Source organism: Orcinus orca, chromosome 11 (genome assembly GCF_937001465.1).
Source record: "Orcinus orca chromosome 11, mOrcOrc1.1, whole genome shotgun sequence".
In the NCBI taxonomy this organism is placed as follows: Eukaryota; Metazoa; Chordata; class Mammalia; order Artiodactyla; family Delphinidae; genus Orcinus; species Orcinus orca.
The window spans coordinates 7,606,422-7,627,253 of NC_064569.1; the positions used below are offsets into that span (position 1 = coordinate 7,606,422).

The 20,832-nt window shown below is 43.8% G+C and overlaps 1 protein-coding gene and 1 long non-coding RNA gene across 2 annotated transcripts in view; both read left to right on the forward strand.

Moving 5' to 3' along the window:
- The first annotated feature begins 550 nt into the window (after window positions 1-550).
- On the forward strand, window positions 551-1,743 carry LOC125960548 (uncharacterized). Its single transcript, XR_007470338.1, has 2 exons — window positions 551-1,053; window positions 1,090-1,743. It is a non-coding gene; the product is annotated as an uncharacterized LOC125960548 (long non-coding RNA).
- A 4,762-nt stretch (window positions 1,744-6,505) lies between these two features.
- The window catches only part of RIMKLB (ribosomal modification protein rimK like family member B), a 127,128-nt gene continuing 112,801 nt past the window's right edge, over window positions 6,506-20,832 (forward strand). The window contains exon 1 of the mRNA XM_049694895.1: window positions 6,506-6,594. The gene's annotated coding sequence lies outside the window, so the exon portion shown is untranslated. The remainder of the gene's footprint in view (window positions 6,595-20,832) is intronic.

The window sequence follows — 20,832 nt, forward strand, 5'->3', positions numbered from 1 at the left end:
CTAAGCCTGTGCGCCACAATTACTGAGCCTGTGCTCTAGAGCCTGTGAGCCACAACTACTGAGCCCGTGTGCTACAACTACTGAAGCCTGCACGCCTAGAGCCCGTGCTCCGCAATGAGAGAAGCCACCACAGTGAGAAGTCCGCGCACAGCAACGAAGAGTAGCCCCCGCTCGCAGCAACCAGAGACAAGCCTGTGCGCAGCAACAAAGACCCAAAGCAGCCAAAAATAAATAAATTAATTAATTAAAAAAAAATTTACACATCTATAAAATCTGGATGATTATGGCTTAAGGAAAAGGAAGATTGAAGCCAGAAACTTCTATTTCTCTCTATTGAATTAGTTATCTATTGGTGTATAACAAATCACCCCAAAACCTAGTGGCTTACTCAAGACACATTTATTAGCTCACAGTTTCTGCATCAGGAATTTGGGAGTGACTTAGCAGAGTGGTTCTTTAATATCTATTTATTTATTTGGTTGCACCGGCTCTTAGTTGTGGCAGGCAGGCTCCTTATTGCGGCAGGTGGGCTCCTTAGTTGCGGCTCGCCACCTCCTTAGTTGTGGCATGCATGTGGGATCTAGTTCCCTGACCAGGGATCGAGGGATTGAACCCCACACCCCCTGCACTGGGAGTGGGGAGTCTTAACCACTGTGCCACCAGGGAAGTCCCTGCCTTCCACACTTGAGGTGGGAAATCCCCCAAATATAGACAGAGTGGCCAAAAGCATGGCACATGTTACCCACAGGTAATCTTTAGATAAATCAGAGGGACAAGGATGGCCCTTCCAGGTGAAAGGGTCTCAAAAGAGAAAGTATGGTGAAGTGATAAAGAGTGCAAACTCCAGATGCAAATGGTCTGGGTTGGAATTCTTTTTTTTTTTAATTATTTATTTTTGGCTGTGTTGGGTTTTCGTTGCTGCGCATGGGCTTTCTCTAGTTGCTGTGAGCGGGGGCTACTCTTTGTTGAGGTGAACAGCCTTCTCATTGCGGTGGCTTCTCGTTGCAGAGCATGGGCTCTAGGCGTGCGGGCTTCAGTAGTTGTGGCACGTGGGTTCAGTAGTTGTGGCTTGCGGGCTCTAGAGCTCAGGCTCAGTAGTTGTGGCGCACGAGCTTAGTTGCTCCGCGGCATGTGGGATCTTCCCGGACCAGGGCTCAAACCCGTGTCTGCTGCATTGGCAGGCGGATTCTTAATCACTGCGCCATCAGGGAAGCCTTTTTGTTTTTTCTTTAATTTTAAAATTATTTTTATTTTTTTGGCTGCATTGAGTCTTCATTGCTGCGTGCGGGCTTTCTCTAGTTGCAGCGAGCGGGAGCTACGCTTCGTTGCAGCGCATGGGCTTCTCATTGCGGTGGCTTCTCATATCGCAGAGTACAGGCTCTAAGCGCCCGGGCTTCAGTAGTTGCAGCACGTGGGCTTCAGTAGTTATGGCGTGTGGGCTCTAGAGTGCAGGCTCAGTAGTTGTGGCGCACGGGTTTAGTTGTTCCATGGCATGTAGGATCTTCCCAGACCAGGCCTCGAACCTGTGTCCCCTGCATTGGCAGGTGGATTCTTAACCACTGCGCCACCAGGGAAGTCCCCAAGAAGGGTGACTGATTGAACACGGAGGTTGCAGAAGATGGAGTTGTCCTTTTATTTTGCAACTGAAATATTAGTGCAATCACAGTGTTATTCACTGACATAAAGCACATGGTGAATATTTGTTTGATGTTTCATCAAATAAATGCTTTTATTTTTGGCACAGGGTGTGCGGGATTTTAATTCCCCAACCAAGAATTGCATTCGTGCCCCCTGCAGGGGAAGTGCAGAGTCCAAACCACTGGACCACCAGGGAATTCCCCAAAAGTACTTTCTAAGCCTGCAATTGCTAAATTGCATTCTGTGGTGACTAGACTCTCTTAAAGATTTTTTATGGGCAATTATTTTTTAAATACATATTAGGAAACTTTAAGAGATTCTGTGCAGAATTTCCCAACTTCTTAAGAACTAAAGCTACTTTTAAACGATGCATATTTGAAACTCATGTAAAAATAGAGTTCCATGAAACACACTTTGAGAAATGGAGAACATCTGTAAGGAAACTGAAAAACCTAGGAAGGAAACCCACTTCCTGCAGAGTGATCCAGATTTAAAGCATTAACAAAACTGCAAATGTTTGACCGATGGCAGGTCTATTATAGGTTTGAAAGTTCTGCCCAAGCAAACTTTCAAAAATCAGGTGAAGCTGGACTAGGCTGAATCAAGAAATCCTTACTCAGGCTTCCCTGGTGGCACAGTGGTTGAGAGTCCACCTGCCGATGCAGGGGAGGTGGGTTCATGCCCCAGTCCGGGAAGATCCCACATGCCGTAGAGCAGCTGGGCCCGTGAGCCATGGCCGCTGAGCCTGCGCGTCCGGAGCCTGTGCTCCACAGCGGGAGAAACCACAACAGTGAGAGGCCCACGTACTGCAAAAAAAAAAAAAAAAAAAAAAAAAAGAAATCCTTACTCGTTGTCCATGCTTTGTGGAAGTCAGGAAATTAGCCAACCATCAGAGTGGCTGGAATAAAGTTTCTTTCTTTAATAGACAAATATTCTAATTATGCTCTCTCTAGTTATGACAGTTATCCCTCTGCCATCAACAGATGAGGGAAACTTTAAGATAATTGCAGCATCCAGAAAGTAAAGTCCCACTGAATGCAACGGGATACATAGCCACTTGAGATAATGGGAAAATTGGTATTACAACTGTCCTACAGTAAAAAAAAAAAAAAAAAAAAGTAATTTGTTACTGATGCTGAAAGCTCAGCTTCTCTGTACACCAGGGCCAAATTAAATCTTGGAGAGAGAGTTTGGGGTGAAGTAGAAAAGGATAGCTTTATTATTCAATACTCTACCAGGCAAAGGGGGACACAGTTGGCTCCTGCCTCGAAAGACTATGTGTCCCAACTTGGAGAGGGTAGTGAGAAGTGTTTTGGGGTTTTTTTTTGTTTTTTTTTTGTGGTACGTGGGCTTCTCACTGTTGTGGCCTCTCCCGTTGTGGAGCACGGGCTCTGGACGCGCAGGCTCAGCGGCCATGGTTCACGGGCCCAGCCGCTACGCAGCATGTGGGATCTTCCTGGACCGGTGCACGAACCCGTGTCCCCTGCATCGGCAGGCGGACTCTCAACCATTGCGCCACCAGGGAAGCCCAGTGAGAAGTTTTATAACAATATTACCCAAGGCTGGGTTGCTGACAAGATGAGGGTGTGTGCAGGGTTTCAGGTGGTCTGGTCTCCTAATCTTGATGAGCTTCTCTGGTCCCTTTAATCTCGCCTCAGGTGGTTTCTTGCCTGTTCTCCCTTGACTAGCAACTGTTTGAATCCACCCTTTGGAGCTCAGCGTAGGTCGTGGAGGCTAGAGCCTTGCCTACAAGAAATCGGGGGCCAAAAAAAGAGGCTCCATGCCTGGGAGCCTCACAGGGCCCCACTCGGTTTCATTACCTGCCACAATCAAAAATCTAACTCCATTCTCAAAATCTAACTTCCAAAGGCCCTACTTACCTCTTTTAGATTTTTCAGTACCTTGTAGATTTTCTGCTTTATTTGCTTGGTTTGAATTCCATAGAATTTAGAACCAAAAAATGTGATTTTACAGACTGAAGGTGAGCAAAGTCCTAGTGTCCAGCTTTCTACATGAAAAAAGACCCACACTAATGCACATCAGCCTCAGGGAATTTCAACATATGTTTAAAAAGAGAATCCTAACAGCTTGGGGGTGAGGCAGGGGGTGTTACATGCAAAAGATAAGAAGATTATTGTCAGTCTTCTGACAAGATCAGCATTGAAATCTAGGAGAAGCTTGACCCATACTTTTAAAATTCTGAAGATAAAATGTTTCTCAGCTGACTTCTACAGTCGGCCAAGCTATCTAGAGGAAGTTGTGAATAAAGACATTTCCAACGTGCAATGTATCCAAAAAAATCATTTCCCATGCTTTCTCAGGAAGCCACTGGAGGATTCACTACCTCAGAATGAGGGACTAAACCATAAAAAGAGAGTGCTTGGAATTCAGAACACAAGTAATTCAACACAGAAGAGAAGAGAAAAAAAATTCCCAGGATGATAGTGAAGGGAGATCCCAGGGTAACAGAAAGTAATTAGTTTGGAGAAAGAGGATAAAGAGATCCAGAAGAATGTATCCAAGAAAAAAAAGTGAAATTCCAGTTTTCCTACATCCTTGCCAACACTGGATAATGAAAAAACACAGTCCTCTGTGTCTTTCCTTTACTCTCACCCTGCTTTGCTACTTCACTTTTGACACCAACTGTGTGGGTTTTCCACACATAAAGCAATTCTTTGATTCTCAATTCTGATACTATCTTGTGTCAGATCCCGCTGGTTAAGGACTCAGTCCCGCGAGACTGCCCCCACCTCGGATGCCAGTTGAAAGTCCAGGTTGTTACCTATGTTTCTGACCAACTGGGTATAAATTGGAGGTTCCCTTGACCCACTTCTGGGTTTGATTAATTTGCTAGAGCAACGCACAGTATTCAGGAAGTCAGTTGACTTACTAGATATCTGGCTTATTATGAAGGATATTAAAGGATACAGATGCTGGGACTTCCTGGTGGTCCAGTGGTTAAGAATCCTTGTTTCCACTGCAGGGGGCACAGGTTTCACCCCTGGTCCTGGAACTAAGATCTCGCATGCCCTATGGCACGGCCCCCCCCCCAAAAAAAGGGACACAAATGAACAGCCAGTTGAAGAGATACATATGGCAAGACCTGGAAGCGTCCTGAACAAAGAAGCTTCTGTCCCGGTGGAGTTTGGGGTGCACTACTCTCCAGGGATATGGTTACTCTCTGGCTCACCAATATGAAAGCTCTCAGAAACCCCACCTTTTGAGTTTTTATGAAGGCATCATTACATAGGCATGATTGGCCATCGGTGATTGAACTCCGTTTTCTCCATCTTCTCTCCCCCAAGGTCAGGGGCTGAACTGAAAGTTCCAGCCTTCTAATCGCATGTTGATATTCCTGGCAGCCAGACTTCACCTTTACGTTACCTAGGGGGATTCCAAAAGTCACCTCATAAACATAACAAAAGACACTTACTGTGCTCAACATTTAGGAAATTCCAAGGGAGCTTTGTGCAGCGAACAGGGCGAAGACCAAATATATATTTCTTATTATAAATCACAATGTCACATGGGTATGATCAATCTCTTAAATCTTTGACAATCTGATGGATGAACAATGGTACTTTAATTTCTAATTCTTCAATTTGTCGTATTTGGCATTTTGTGTGTGGGTATTCATTGACTCGGAATTATGTTTTCCTGTTGCGGAGGAAGAAATTTCCCTCTACCCTTCTAGTTCTTCTGGATGGTCTAAGAATTGATGTGACATGATATAGATAACAGGAGAAAATCAAACAAAAGTTTGATAACATGTATACATGGGAAAGACCCAGAAAAACTGAGTAACTCACCCAAATGGCTGAAGCCCTGACCTTAAATACCATCTTCAGCTAAAGACAAAAAAGAGGCTGTGGGTAGTGATTTGGCACCTCAAAGGGGAGGAACGCAATTCACAAGGAAATGGAAAAGTGAATGGGAAACAGATGTTTGCTGGGCTGTGCAGAGACAATGGGACCCAGAGTGGACTCTGATCTCCAGGCCCTGCCGAGTTTCCCCACCACACTCAGCCCATAGTCTTTGCAGAGCTCTCTGGTGACAGCTCTGTTCTGGGAACTGGCCCTTTATCTAAATTCTTTAAGGCAGCTAAGGGGGAAGGTCAAAGTTTCTCCTTGAGTCTTTTGGGCCTTGATTGTTTTCAGCTTGAAATAACCCACATGCCAAAGAGATGTTTTAGGGTGGCAAATTTTGCTCCCCTTCAATCCTTTGCCCTTTTTTTCTATTGGTTTGTCTTCTCTCCTCTATTAATTTGTGAGAGAGATTTGTACATTAGAGGAAACGTCCATTTCTCTCATATGTATTTTTCCCAGTCTTTTGACTTTATTGAAACAGAGCCGGACTCTGTGGGGCCCTCCTAGGTACAAAAGCCCCTCTGTGTCCCATGGTTTCTTGTTTGTTGGAAAAAAGCTTTAGACTCCTAGGCCTCCCCTGACTTCCGAAGAGCAGAATCTAAGTTTCTAATTAGGGAGGTGAGGGAATGCAGAAACTCAGGAAAAGCAGTCCAGAAGCAATAGTGCAGCAATAAAAGAGTCTGAGTTCCTCTCAAGGGATATATATAACAATCTGCTGCATATCTTTGAATTGCTCTGCAGAAAATAAGACCCCAGCCCAGGTGGAGGATGGTGACTACATGCCAACCACAAACATGTAGACCCCAGACTGGTTGGAACCAGAAGGTCGATGATTAAGATTTCTGAAACACCACCCTGTTACCTCACCAGCAACCAATCAGAAAAAAGTCATGCCCTCTGCAACCCTCACCCCAAATGTCACCTTTAAAAACCATTCCCTGAAAGCCATCTGGGAGTTCAGTTCTTTTGAGGATGAGCTACCTGTTCTCCTTCCTAGGTGCCCTGAAGTAAATGCGGTATTTTCCCTCACCACGTCCCCGTGTCAGTAAATTGGCTTTGCAGGGAGGCCGGCAGATCCAAGTTCGATGCGGTAATGTTATGACTTTTTTTCTTAATTTAAAATTTTATATAGACAAATACATACTTTGTAGTTTCTACGGCATGCTGATAAGGATAATTTGTATATCGGGACTGGGATGTTAGGAATTATGATGTGAATTATAATAAGGAATATGTATTCGGGCTTTGTCCTGTTTTCTACGACTGAGCTTCTAAAACCCTTGGAATTTCCTAAGTGAGGAGAGAGAGAATGGTGTTTTGCTATGTTCAGGAGGCAACTTTTGGAATGCCCTTATGTTGCCTAAGGATAGGGCTGATTGCCAAGGGAGATAACCCTGTGTTTGTAGGGTTGGAACTTTCTCTTCCACCCTTGCACCTTCTAGGAGGGGAGGGGGGACCAATGGCAAAAGATTTAGTCAATCACGCCTGTGTAATGAAGTCCTGTAATAAAAATCCAAGACAGTGTTTGGAAAGCTTCCAGGTTGGTGGAGATGTGGGGAGAGGGTGGCGCTGGGAGAAGGCATGGGCACCCCATACGCTTTCTCCAGACCTTGCGTTATGCATTTCCTTTAACTGTTTTTTCCTGGTTTATATAATAAAACAGCAATCTAGTAAGTAAAACGTTTCTCTGAGTTCTGTGAGCTGCTCTAGCAAATTAATCGAACCTGAGAAGCGGGTTGTGGAACCTTTTTTTTCGGCTGCACCGTGCAGCTTGTGAGATCTTAGTTCCCCGACCAGGGAGCGAACCCGTGCCCCGCCAAGCCCTCGTCCCCCCCCCCCCCCCCCGCAATGGAAGCGTGGAGCCCTAACCACTGGATCGCCAAGGAATTCCCAGAAACTTCTGATTGATAATAGCCAGTCAGTGAGAAGTATCAGTGATAACCTGGACTTGAGATTAGCATCCTAGGTTAGAGGGGATCTCTGGAACCTCTAATTTGTAGTCAGTCAAAAGCGCAGGTCATTTGAGCTTGCAATTGGTGTCTGAAGGACAGGGTTGGGAAGTAGTCTTGGAGAACTGAGCTCTTAACCTGTGGAATCTGATGCTGTCTCCAGGTAGATAGGGTCATAATTGAATTGAATTGTAGGACACCCAGCTGGTGTACCAAGCATTGTTTGGTGGTGTGTATGTGTGTGTGTGTGTGGCGGGGAAGAACCTCCCCTAGCAGTGGAAATGGGTCTAGGACCTAATTTAGGGACCCAAGAAATAGAGGATGGTCCACATCACAAAACTTCAGTTTTCAGCCCACACTTAAACAGGAAATGCCCCACTGTCCAAGAAACCTAATACACACCAGCCACCACCCTCCCACTCAGGTTTAGTTTACCTCACCCGAGAAAATAGGACCTCCAGCCTTACAAGGAAACCCTTGACCTCCCAGCCAATCACACATCCCCTGTCTCCAAGCTGCTGCTTCTAACACTCACTCTTGCCTAGACCCCCCTAGAAAAAAAAAAAAAAGAGGGCTCCAGGGCTTCTCTGGTGGCGCAGTGGTTGAGAGTCCGCCTGCCGATGCGGGGGACACGGGTTCGTGCCCTGGTCCAGGAAGATCTCACAGGCCGCGGAGCGGCTGGGCCCGTGAGCCATGGCCGCTGAGCCTGCGCGTCCGGAGCCTGTGCTCCGCAACGGGAGAGGCCACATCAGTGAGAGGCCCGCGTACCGCAAAAAAAAAAAAAAAAAAAAAAGAGGGCTCTACTGCTTCGAAGGCACTGTATTCCCCCAGTTCATGGTTTGTTTTCCTTTGAGTAAAGGACATCAAACTGGTTACTAAATTGTTTTATTTTTGTTATTTGACAATGATTAGACTTTTCCCTTTACCAGAGTATAAATACATTTACTCACCTCTACCCCCTTACACCCAAGGTGGTGAGAGTGAGTTGACAAGGGGAATCGAGTATACTCGCTATCCTTAGTTATAAGGGCCCCTTTGCGATGCTGGAGATATATTTACAGTCCTTAATCTGCCCTATTGGAATTCCCTGGCGGTCCAGTGGTTAGGACTCTGTGTTCTCACTGCCGTAGCCTGGGCTCAATCCCTGATCGGGGAACTAAGCTCCCACAAGGCACATGGCGTGGCCAAAAAAAAAGAAATCTGCCCTATTGTGTGGAATTTTCCCGTTGAACTGAGCTGCTAAGGTGCTGGCGTGGAGGATGCTGATAGCCAGTTTTAGGATTTGGGCAGATGGGAGCAATAAAAAGAGGCAGAGGGGCAAAAATGAGTCAATCTCTGAGCTGAATAAGAAAGAAAATGAAGAAAGAAGAGGGCTGGTGGGTTGGGAAAAGTCAGAAAGGTCACTGAAGTGGAAATCTTGATAAGATTAAATAGGTATAGTGGGTGTATTTAAACAATCAAGCTTGAAGAATAATATATTATGGTCAGAAACAGGATGGATTAACTATTTTTAAAGTGAAGTTAGAATAGAAAAGTAGAAAGGAGATCAAGGAGGTATGAGCCATCATTCTTTTTCTTTTCTTTTTTCTCGTTTTTTTAGTAATTTTTATTGGAGTATAGTTGATTTACGATGGTGTGTTTCTGCTGTACAGCAAAATGAATCAGTTATACATATACATACGTCCATTCTTTTAGGTTCTGTTCCCATATAGATCATTACAGAGTATTGAGTAGAGTTCCCTGTGCTGTACAGTAGGTCCTTATTAGTTATCTATTTTATATATAGTAGTGTGTATATATCAATCCCTATCTCCCAATTGCTGCCCATCCTGCCCCCATTATTCTTTTTCTTTTTCAGAGTTTTCTTGGTTTTCTCACGTTTCTTTTACTAGATAAACTTTATGATTTTTTTTTTTTTTTTTTGCGGTATGCGGGCCTCTCGCTGTTGTGGCCTCTCCCATTGCGGAGCACAGGCTCCGGACGTGCAGGCTCAGCGGCCATGGCTCACGGGCCCAGCCGCTCCGCAGCATGTGGGATCTTCCCGCACCGGGGGGTCCCCTGCATCTGCAGGCGGACTCTCACCCACTGCGCCACCAGGGAAGCCCCTAGATAAACTTTAGAATAATTTTGTGGGAGTTCCTAAAGAGCCAGCAGTGTTTTCAAAATGTCACTAGTGAAACTCTAAATGCCAGATAAAAAAGGTAACCCTCCCTCTAGTCTCCAATTATGTGTTACTCTTGTGCAACCATTTCTTCCCAGCCAAGTTTCTTGAAATAGTAGTGCAGACTCATTATTCTATTTCTTTTTTTTTGTGGTACGCGGGCCTCTCACTGTTGTGGCCTCTCCCGTTGCGGAGCACAGGCTCCGGACGCGCAGGCTCAGCGGCCATGGCTCACGGGCCCAGCCGCTCCGCGGCATGTGGGATCTTCCCGGACCGGGGCACGAACCCGTGTCCCCTGCATCGGCAGGCGGACTCTCAACCACTGCGCTACCAGGGAAGTCCATCATTATTCTATTTCTTTATCTTCTGCTCCTCAGTTGCTTTGTAAGCCTTTGCTAAGGACACCAATGGGCTGTCTTCAATTTTGACTTCTTTTGTCTATTTGTCTTCTTGTGTTTGATCACATTCTTCTCAGAACTCTTTGATACCCAAGACCTGTTGTCTCCTGGTTTCCTTCTCAGTTTTCTTCTTAGGTGTTTCTTTGTCCACCACTGAAATATTGGTGTTTTATAAGATTATCACCTCTCATTCATTCATTCATTCATTCGATAGATTGAGTAAAACCAATCTGGTAACAGCAGTAACTAAAAGAGACCCTATCTTTCATGGAGCTCAAATACTAGTTTTCTCATATCGTATAAATATTACTGAGTCCAAGCTCGCTCTGCTCGCCCCACGACAGGCCAATGAATAGAAGGTGTTTATTCGGAAAGCTGGCAGACTGGTGTCTCTGAAAAACCATCTTATGGGGTTTGGATGCCCGTTTCTTTTATAGCACAGAGAGGGGGAGGAGATGAGGAAGTAAAGTAAAAAGGCCATAATTTTTGCAGATATCTCCTGGAATGGCCAGCCTCCGGGAGGGGATGTGTTAATTTCTTCTTCCTTGCAGCCATCCACAGGTGGAACGAGTCTGGATGTTTCCCTGAACAAAAGCACTTTGGTTTAACATTCAGACAGAGGGGCAGTGTTCCCCTAGGCAAGCCATTATGTAGAGACAGTGAACAAAAGCAGCGGAGAGCAAAGGTTAAAGTGAAAGAAACAGATCCAACGTGTAGTCCGATTTGGCCCTTCCCTGTTACCTAAACACTTCCCAGGACATCTCATTCATTTCTGTGGCTTCAACTACACCTGTAATCAGGAGTGATATAATATGTTAACAATGGAATCATCCTAGCACCAACTAAGTCAGAAGAGGGCATCAACCAATCAGACAGACGGTCTGGCTGTACTCTGTTGTACTGGCTGAATATCAGTGCAACCTATAATATATAAATATGATAATATGATGTCTGGTAGTAAGAGGACAGTCTAGAGCCTAGAACCTCCAAACTGCTCAAATTCTAGCTCTGTTACTTCTGCTGCGTGACATGGGGCAAATTACTTCACCTGTTTGTGCTTCAGTTCTCTCCTCTATAAAATGGCATGATACGGCTTCCCTGGTGGCGCAGTGGTTGACAGTCCGCCTGCTGATGCAGGGGACATGGGTTCGTGCCCGGTCCGGGAAGATCCCACATGCCGCGGAGCGGTTGGGCCCGTGAGCCATGGCCGCTGAGCCTGCGCATCCGGAGCCTGTGCTCCGCAACGGGAGAGGCCACAGCAGTGAGAGGCCCGCTTACTGCAACAAAAAAAAAAAAAAAAAAAAAAGGTATAATAAAGTACCTACACCATACGGTTGTTACAAGAGTCATACAATATAATACATGTAAAGCATTTAGAACAGCCTGGAATTTTTTTTTAAGTGATTTAATATTTTATTTATTTATTTATTTATGGCTGAGTTGGGTCTTCGTTGCTGCGCATGGGCTTTCCCTAGTTACAGTGAGCGGGGGCTACTCTTCGTTGAGGTGCACGGGCTTCTCACTGCGGTGGCTTCTCTTTGTTGCAGAGCATGGGCTCTAGGCACGCGGGCTTCAGTAGTTGTGGCTCATGGGCTCTAGAGCGCAGGCTCAGTAGTTGTGGTGCATGGACTTAGTTGCTCCGCAGCATGTGGGATTTTCCCGGACCAGGGCTCGAACCTGTGTCCCCTGCATTGGCAGGCGGATTCTTAACGACTGCACCACCAGGGAAGTTCCTAGAACAGCCTGGAATATTGATAAACACTCAATAAATGATAATTATTATTATTAATTATTTCACAACTATGTTTCTAATCCTGACTTTTCCCCCCTTGAGCTCCAAAGTTATAGATTAAGTGGTTTTTCTTCCAAATATACCATAGGTGCTTGGGAAACCTACAAGTTTCAGTATAGTTAGTCAAGGCAGCCTTGTAGACAAATAGGGCAATCAAATTTTATAAGTACTAGGTAGAATGGGGAGAAATAACATATATATACATTTATATATATATATGCATAAATACATACCTATATATACAGTTGTAAGTGGTTTATACATGTGAACTCATTTAATCTTAACGACTGCCCCCACTAAGTAACTACTATCATTATCCCCACTTTATAAATGGGAAAACTGAGGCACATAGGTTCAAATGACTTGAGAAAAGTCACATAGCTACTAAGTCTAACCCCACTCTTCCTCCAGAGTTTAAGCTCCTTGTCACGCCACTATACTGCTCACCAAAGAGGAAGCCGTCTTGTGACAAAAAGAGCATTTCTTATAATTTTCTTTACGGATCAGATCTATTTCCCTTCAGATTTTACAACTTAAAAACATCCCTTGGAGGAAACATGCAGTGGGTTCTTGTTCTGCTAGTTTGTACATGTCTTTTTCATTATACTTGGAATCAGCACCCTAGTGCAGACTTGTTTTCTGAGCTAATATTTTTATTTTTTATTTTTAAAATTATTTATTTATTTATTTTGGCTGCAGGGGTCTTAGTTGTGGCACTCGGAATCCTCATTGCAGCATGTGGACTCTCAGTTGCAGCATGCAGGCTTCTTAGTTGTAGCATGCATGCAGGATCTAGTTCCCTGACCAGGGATCAAATCCGGGCCCCCTGCATTGGGAGCACGGAGTCTTACCCCCTGGACCACCAGGGAAGTCCCCTGAGCTAATATTTTTAAACATCTGATCCTTCTTCATGAAAGATCTATTTCTTGCTTTAAAGTATAAAATGAGTTTTCTGAGTCTGAAGAGTTTCCATGGGCTTGGACAGCCCTGCTTCATTGCCTCATTACTAAAACTAACAAATTCCATAGGAGCCAGAGACAAAAGAACCAACAAACCCAAATCACTTCCTGTACACCTACCTCCTTGTCCCAGCACTCAAAGTGAGTGGACGCAGATACGTGTATCTGTACAGACCTGGATGATGAGTTTTGCACACCAAAAAGTATCAGATTTTTACACAATATAATAAGAATGCTATCTATGTTTCTAGTGTTCTTGACAGTTTCACTGAGACCCTATACTTGCTGAGAACAGGTATCCTCTGAAACTGGCCAAGACAGTATTTCTCAAACTGAGGTTCTTTACTTTTTTTTTTGGCTGCCCCCTGCGGTGTGTGGGATCTTAGTTCCCCAACCAGGGATTGAACCTGACTGAGCCTCTTGCAGTGGAAGCCCAAGGGTTGTAACCACCGAACCACCAGGGAATTCCCTAAGAGGTTCTTAAAGGATCAGAGATAAAGTACAGACTTTCATATAAGAATAGGCTAGACTATCTGGAATAACAATTTTATAACTGATAATTGTCAATGTCAAGAGCAGCGTGGGGACTTCCCTGGTGGCACAGTGGTTAAGAATCCACCTGCCAATGCAGGGGACACTGGTTCAAGGGCTGGTCCGGGAAGGTCCCACATGCTGCAGAGCAACTAAGCTCGTGCACCACAACTACTGATCCTGAGCTCTAGAGCCCGTGAGCCACAACTACTGAGTCCGTGTGCCACAACTACTGAAGCCCGCATGCCACAACTACTGAAGCCTGTGTGCCTAGAGCCCGTGCTCCACAACAGGAGAAGCCACCACAATGAGAAGCTGGCGCACCACAACGAAGAGTAGCCCCTGCTCGCCACAACTAGAGAAAGCCCACGCGCAACAATGAAGGCCTAATGCAGCCATAAATAAATAAATTAATTAATTAATTAAAAAAAAAGAGCACCAGGTATGCCAAAGAAAGATTTGCAGTAACTTGAATAAATTAAAATTCGCGGTAACTTGACAGCTGACCCACAGACATAGAAAACAAACATATGGTTACCAAAGTGCAAAGGGTGGGGAGGGATAAATTAGGAGTTTGGGATTAACATACACACAGTACTATAAAAAATAGATAACAACAACAAAAAAATTAGGGGACAGCTGATTCATCCTGGGACACAAGATGGAATTCTGAGCCCGTTTCATTCCTATGTAAGTTATTGGCCATTTTTATTTTGTAGTAAATACTTATGAAATCTCATCTTTGCGTGAACCGCTCACTGATTTTGATATACTTTATCCCTCTTAGCTTAATTTTGGATTCAGATCTCATCTATGGTAAAGGGTACATGAAGCCCCCATGGGATATAAAATTAGAAGGAAAAAGAAACCAGATTTCATGGACCATGACAGCTTTAAAACCCTAGGGGCAGAATTTATTTGATTAACACTCAGAGGTGGTTATTTGTACTGTGTAGGTTTCATGGTCCAAAGATTAGAACAGCTTGTTATGCATTAAGCTAGCTAGGCTTTGTGCCTATTTCCCTGGTGGCCTGACTTAAGACAAGTTCTTTCCAGTTCGTTCTTTTTTTTTTTAATTTATTTTTTTATTTTTTAACATCTTTATTGGAGTATAATTGCTTTACAATGGTGTGTTAGTTTCTGCTTCATAAAAAAGTGAATCAGTTATACATATACATATATTCCCATATCTCTATCCTCTTGTGTCTCCCTCCCTCCCACCCTCCCTATCCCACCCCTCTAGGTGGTCACAAAGCACCGAGTTGATCTCCCTGTGCTATGCGGCTGCTTCCCACTAGCTATCTATTTTACATTTGGTAGTGTATATATGTCCATGCCACTCTCTCACTTTGTCACAGCTTACCCTTCCCCCTCCCCATATCCTCAAGTCCATTCTCTAGTAGGTCAGTGTCTTTATTTCCATCTTGCCCCTAGGTTCTTCATGACCATTTTTTTTCTTAGATTCCATATATATGTGTTAGCATACGGTATTTGTTTTTCTCATTCTGACTTACTTCACTCTGTATGACAGACTCTAGGTCCATCCACCTCACCACAAATAACTCAGTTTCATTTCTTTTTATGGCTGAACAATATTCCATTGTATATATGTGCCACATCTTCTTTATCCATTCATCTGTCGATGGACACTTAGGTTGCTTCCATGTCCTGGCTATTGTAAATAGAGCTGCAATGAGCATTGTGGTACATGACTCTGTTTGAATTATGGTTTTCTCAGGGTATATGGCCAGTAGTGGGATTGCTGGGTCCTATGGTAGTTCTGTTTTTAGTTTTTTTTTTTTTTTTTTTGCGGTACGTGGACCTCTCACTGTTGTGGCCTCTCCCGTTGCGGAGCACCGGACGCACAGGCTCAGCGGCCACGGCTCACGGGCCCAGCCGCTCCGCGGCATGTGGGATCTTCCCGGTCCGGGGCACGAACCCGTGTCCCCTGCATCCCCCTGCATCGGCAGGCGGACTGTCAACCATTGCGCCACGAGGGAAGCCCTATTTTTAGTTTTTTAAGGAATCTCCATACTGTTCTCCATAGTGACTGTATCAATTTACATTCCCACCAACAGTGCAGGAGGGTTCCCTTTTCTCCACACCCTCTCCAGCATTTATTGTTTGTAGATTTTTTGATGATGGCCATTCTGACTGGTGTGAGATGATATCTCATTGTAGTTTTGATTTGCATTTCTCTAATGATTAATGATGTTGAGCATTCTTTCATGTGTTTGTTGGCAATCTGTATATCTTCTTTGGAGAAATGTCTATTTAGGTCTTCTGCCCATTTTTGGATTGGGTTGTTTGTTTTTTTGATATTGAGCTGCTTGTAAATTTTGGAGATTAATCCTTTGTCAATTGCTTCATTTGCAAATATTTTCTCCCATTTTGAGGGTTGCCTTTTTGTCTTGTTTATGGTTTCCTTTGCTGTGCAAAAGCTTTTAAGTTTCGTTAGGTCCCATTTGTTTATTTTTGTTTTTATTTCCATTTCTCTAGGAGGTGGGTCAAAAAGGATCTTGCTGTGATGTATGTCATAGAGTGTTCTGCCTATGTTTTCCTCTAAGAGTTTGATATTGTCTGGCCTTACATTTAGGTCTTTAACCCATTTCGAGTTTATTTTTGTGTATGGTGTTAGGGACTGTTCTAATTTCATTCTTTTACATGTACCTGTCCAGTTTTCCCAGCACCACTTATTGAAGAGGATGTCTTTTCTCCACTGTATATTCTTGCCTCCTTTATCAAAGATAAGGTGACCATATGTGCCTGGATTTATCTCTGGGCTTTCTATCCTGTTCCATTGATCTATATTTCTGTTTTTGTGCCAGTACCATACTCTGTTGATTACTGTAGCTTTGTAATATAGTCTGAAGTCAGAAAGCCTGAGTCCTCCAGGTCCGTTTTTCTTTCTCAACATTGCTTTGGCTATTCGGGGTCTTTTGTGTTTTCATACAAATTGTGAAATTTTTTGTTCTAATTCTGTGAAAAATGCCAGTGGTAGTTTGATAGGGATTGCATTGAATCTGTAGATTGCTTTGGGTAGTAGAGTCATTTTCACAATGTTGATTCTTCCAACCCAAGAACATGGTATATCTCTCCATCTATTTGTATCATCTTTAATTTTTTCATCAGTGTCTTATAATTTTCTGCATACAGGTCTTTTGTCTCCTTAGGTAGGTTTATTCCTAGATATTTTATTCTTTTTGTTGCAATGGTAAATGGGAGTGTTTTCTTAATTTCACTTTCAGATTTTTCATCATTAGTGTATAGGAATGCTAGAGATTTCTGTGCATGCATTTTGTATCCTGCTACTTTACTGAATTCATTAACTCTAGTAGTTTTCTGGTAGCCAGTTCTTTCTTAGCTGGCTCTCTCCCTACAGCTAATTCTTCCAGATCCTGGTAATATACCTTTTCTGGCTCTCAGCCAAGAGATGGGACAGCTCCCGTGCTGTTACTAGCCCCAGGACACTTCACTATCTCTTTTTGGCTCCCTTAAACTATTCTCACTTGTAGTGAAAGTGTGCACTCAGTTCCTGCCAGGATTCTGTTTTTATGAAATCAACAGGAAATACACTCTGCTCTTCCCAGATTTTGTAGGCATTGGCAATAGTCATGGTTGTGTTTGTGGACCAGCATTTATTAGTGAGCTGTGGTTTACAGAGCCAGGAATAAAGCAGAGACCACCTCTCAACTTGGACACCTGTATGGAAAGGAAACTGGGGACAACTTTTTTTTTTTTTTTTTTTTGGTTGTACGCGGGCCTCTCACTGTTGTGGCCTCTCCCGTTGCAGAGCACAGGCTCCGGACGCGCAGGCTCAGCGGCCACAGCTCACGGGCCCAGCCGCTCTGCGGCATGTGGGATCTTCCCGGACCGGGGCACGAACCCGTGTCCCCTGCATCGGCAGGCAGACTCTCAACCACTGCGCCACCAGGGAAGCCCGGGGACAACTTTTTGTACCTAGTTCTAAAGTGCAAGTACCCAGGACCTGTCTTTAGGTCACATGCCCTTCCCATAGCACCAAGTATTGGAGATGGCAAAGGATTCAGAAGTACCTCCTCCAAGCATCTGCTCTTTTGTGTATTTTTTTTCTTCATTTTTATTGGTGCTGGATGCTGGTTTCTGAGCTAGAAGATCCAGGAAGGGTGTATCTGAATAGAGAAGAGTTGTTGAAGATGAGAATCTAAAGGTGTTATTAACTCTATCACCTTCAGTAGCTTAAAAGAAAAAGAAAAGAAAAAAAAAAGAAAGAAAAGGGGCATACTTCCAGTTTGGACTGGAGATGTGAGAGAGACACACGAAGAAGCAAACCAATCAATATCTCTAGCTTGTATTTTCTCTTGGTAACTGATGCTTTCACTTTATGCAAAAACTTATGAAGGATCTTAGAAACTGGTTGGTCGTCTGCAGCTCTTCCTGGCCTTGTTATAGTGCATAGTAGTATGAGCAAGTTGCTAGGATAAAACCATAGTTGCTGTACTACAATATACTCTTGGTAGAGGAGGGAATTATTCTATGGGATTCCTGTGAAGGCAATGTTGGTGCGTCGATCACATTCTCTGACAGACAAATGGCAGAGATATTCTCCCAGGTTCTGACTAGTCATCAGTGAGAGGACTCAAACAGTGCTTTCTAGACTGATGATATCAAAAGAGCTGAATTGAATGAGAGATTATATAGCCAGGTAAGCAGTGGAGGTAAGATAATCCAGAGTCTTTTTTTGGGCCGTGCAGTGTGGCCTGCAGGATCTTAGTTCCCCAACAAAGGATTGAACCTGTGCCCCCTGCAGGTGAAGCACGTAGTCCTAACCACTGGACCTCCAGGGAGTTCCCAGAGTCTTAAAATAATAAGGAAAATTACTCCATATCTTCCTGAATCCCCAAATCCCTGAATATGGAAATGTTTGTACAATTTCCCAGCTGTATCCCAAATCAAATTTCCATGGAGGGTCATATGTTTCCTACAAATGTCCTTATACCACAAGGTAATAAATTCTTAACCTTCAGTAAAGTTTTATATATTACCTCAAGGCAATGTTTTCCCACAAAGAAACAAGTTACCCTCTATATGATGCATAAAAAATAATAAAGCCATGTTGAAATACAGATTCTTGGTTGTCAGCTTCCTTTATACCAGCCTTGAAAATCATGCACAAACAAAATAAAAAGTATTACAGGGCTTCCCTAGTGGCAGAGTGGTTAAAAATCTGCCTGTCATTGACATATATACACTAATATGTATAAAATAGATAACTAATAGGAACCTGCTGTATAAAAAAATAAATAAAATAAAATTCAAAAAAGAATCCTCCTGCCAATGCAGGGGACACAGGTTCGAGCCCTGGTCTGGGAAGATCCCACATGCCGCGGAACAACTAAGCCCGTGCTCCACAACTACTAAGCCTGTGCTCTAGAGCCCACGAGCCACAACTACTGAGCCTGAGTGCCACAACTACTGAAGCCCACGTGCCTAGAGCCCACGCTCCGCAACAAGAGAAGCCACCGCAATGAGAAGCCCGCGCACCACAACGGAAGAGTAGCCCCCGCTCGCCGCAACTAGAGGAAGCCCACGCACAGCAACGAAGACCCAACACAGCCAAAAATAAATTAAAAAAAAAAAAAAGGTATTGCATATCATAGCAATTCAGTCTTCTAGGGAAATACTAAAACCATTTAGGGGTGGAAAAATGTTTCCTTCCCTTCTGGATTCTTTGGCTGGTGTAATAAATTACACCTGCCACAAGACAGAGTAACAGGAGAAAAACAATTTTAATTTTGTGTGTACTGGAGCCCCATAGAAATCTGAGACTCAAAGAAGTAACCAAAGCAGGAAGCTTCAATACTGTTTAGGCAAAGAAACAATAAATTTGTGAGGAATTGACAAGATCAGGGGTTTTGGGCTTGGTTTAGTAAATAGGTGAAGAAGTAACAAGGTTTGTTTACATAGCCTTCTTGGCCCTAAATTCCTTGTCTCTGGTGATAAGGATGCTTTATATCCTCCTGGCACAGGGAGGGTACCTTTTACTTGGAGACAAAGGAGGGTCAGAGTGTCCTTGTACCAGTTTCACCATTTTATCTTTCAGAAAACTAGAAACACTATCAAGGGTTGAAGGGAATACCCAGTGTATTATGTATGACTTGGGTGAAGGGTAAAGGCATTCTTACATTCACCAACTAGACCCATTCATGGCCTTGGGGGAAGAGGTGTGTATAAGATAAAATCACGAGGGATGTGTCAAGGAGATGGCTGAGTGCTATCTTAAGACCTATAGACCTGAGGAGGTACTTCCTTGGGTAGGGTGAGATGTTTAACATTCTTTTTCTTCTGTTTTACATTCCTTTATGAGATGATCAGTCAAGTGCAGCCACGAGAATACAGACTAAAGTTTATTATACTTGCAGATCTTAGAGATAGGAGGCACAGTATGCCACCCAGGGCCACAGAGAAGAACAGAGCGGTCAGGAGACACAAGACAGGAGGGAGCAGGTTTAGGCCAGAGATGTTATTGGCCTTTCTGGGAGGAAAGGCAAGGCAGTGCAGGGTAAGCAAGTTAGGACTGGCTAGTTTGAGTAATTTCACTGGGTTCTACCCTATAGGGATGGTCCCTAGTTGCCTGGTACCCGGCCCTGGGATGATTAAGGGAGAGGAATATTGCCTCTTGGGGTATATGAGCCAAACAGAGGAGTCATGGCTCTGGATTGGTTAGCTTGCCTATCTTTGCTATGTCTAAGAATTGGCTCACCCCAGAAAGGACAGCCTCTCCCCAGCCAGAAAGGTATTTTTAAGGTGTCATAGTATACAGAAAAAAAATTTTTTTTAATGTATACAATACAGGGGACCCTACTACATATGAATTGCCTATATTTATGTGTGACATTAAATTTATACATGAGTTGGGGAACAATTGGCTAATTGGCATGGTATGTTTTTTTTTTTTTCATGGTATGTTTTTTTGCCATTCAAATGTTTACTTTGTTTTTGCAGGAATTTGGCAATGGGGAGCTGGGTATTTTAGAGGTATTTCTTTGCTTTTAGGTCTCAAATAGTTTTTAGACCCTTGAAAAGTTTATAAACTGTAGGGTAGCTTAGACTCCAGTTATAACCTAGTTTATCAAACTAGGACAAACCTAGGTTGTCCTTAATCTATCTTCACATGTACCAGGAGTGATGGGTTATGGTAATCCTCAATTTTGATGGATATCATACCACCCCTCCACTCAGTAAGACCAGACAAATTTGTCCTTGACTAATGGACTGTGTGATCCCCTGGCCTGCTATGATACTTGGCATATGTCAACAGACCTGATCGTCCACAGAACAGATAGAGGTACCCTGCACTCCACAGACCAGCAGATATTTACTATTTGTGGCCTCCCAGGCAAGAGGAGGTATGGCCTGGTTGCAAGCAATCTCATTAGAATTAAAGATCTGTTGAGGAGCTTGACCTGTAGCCCAGTTTAAGATGCTCAGCCAATCAAAACAAGATGTAGGCTCTCCTGGTGGCGCAGTTGTTAAGAATCCACCTGCCAATGCAGGCG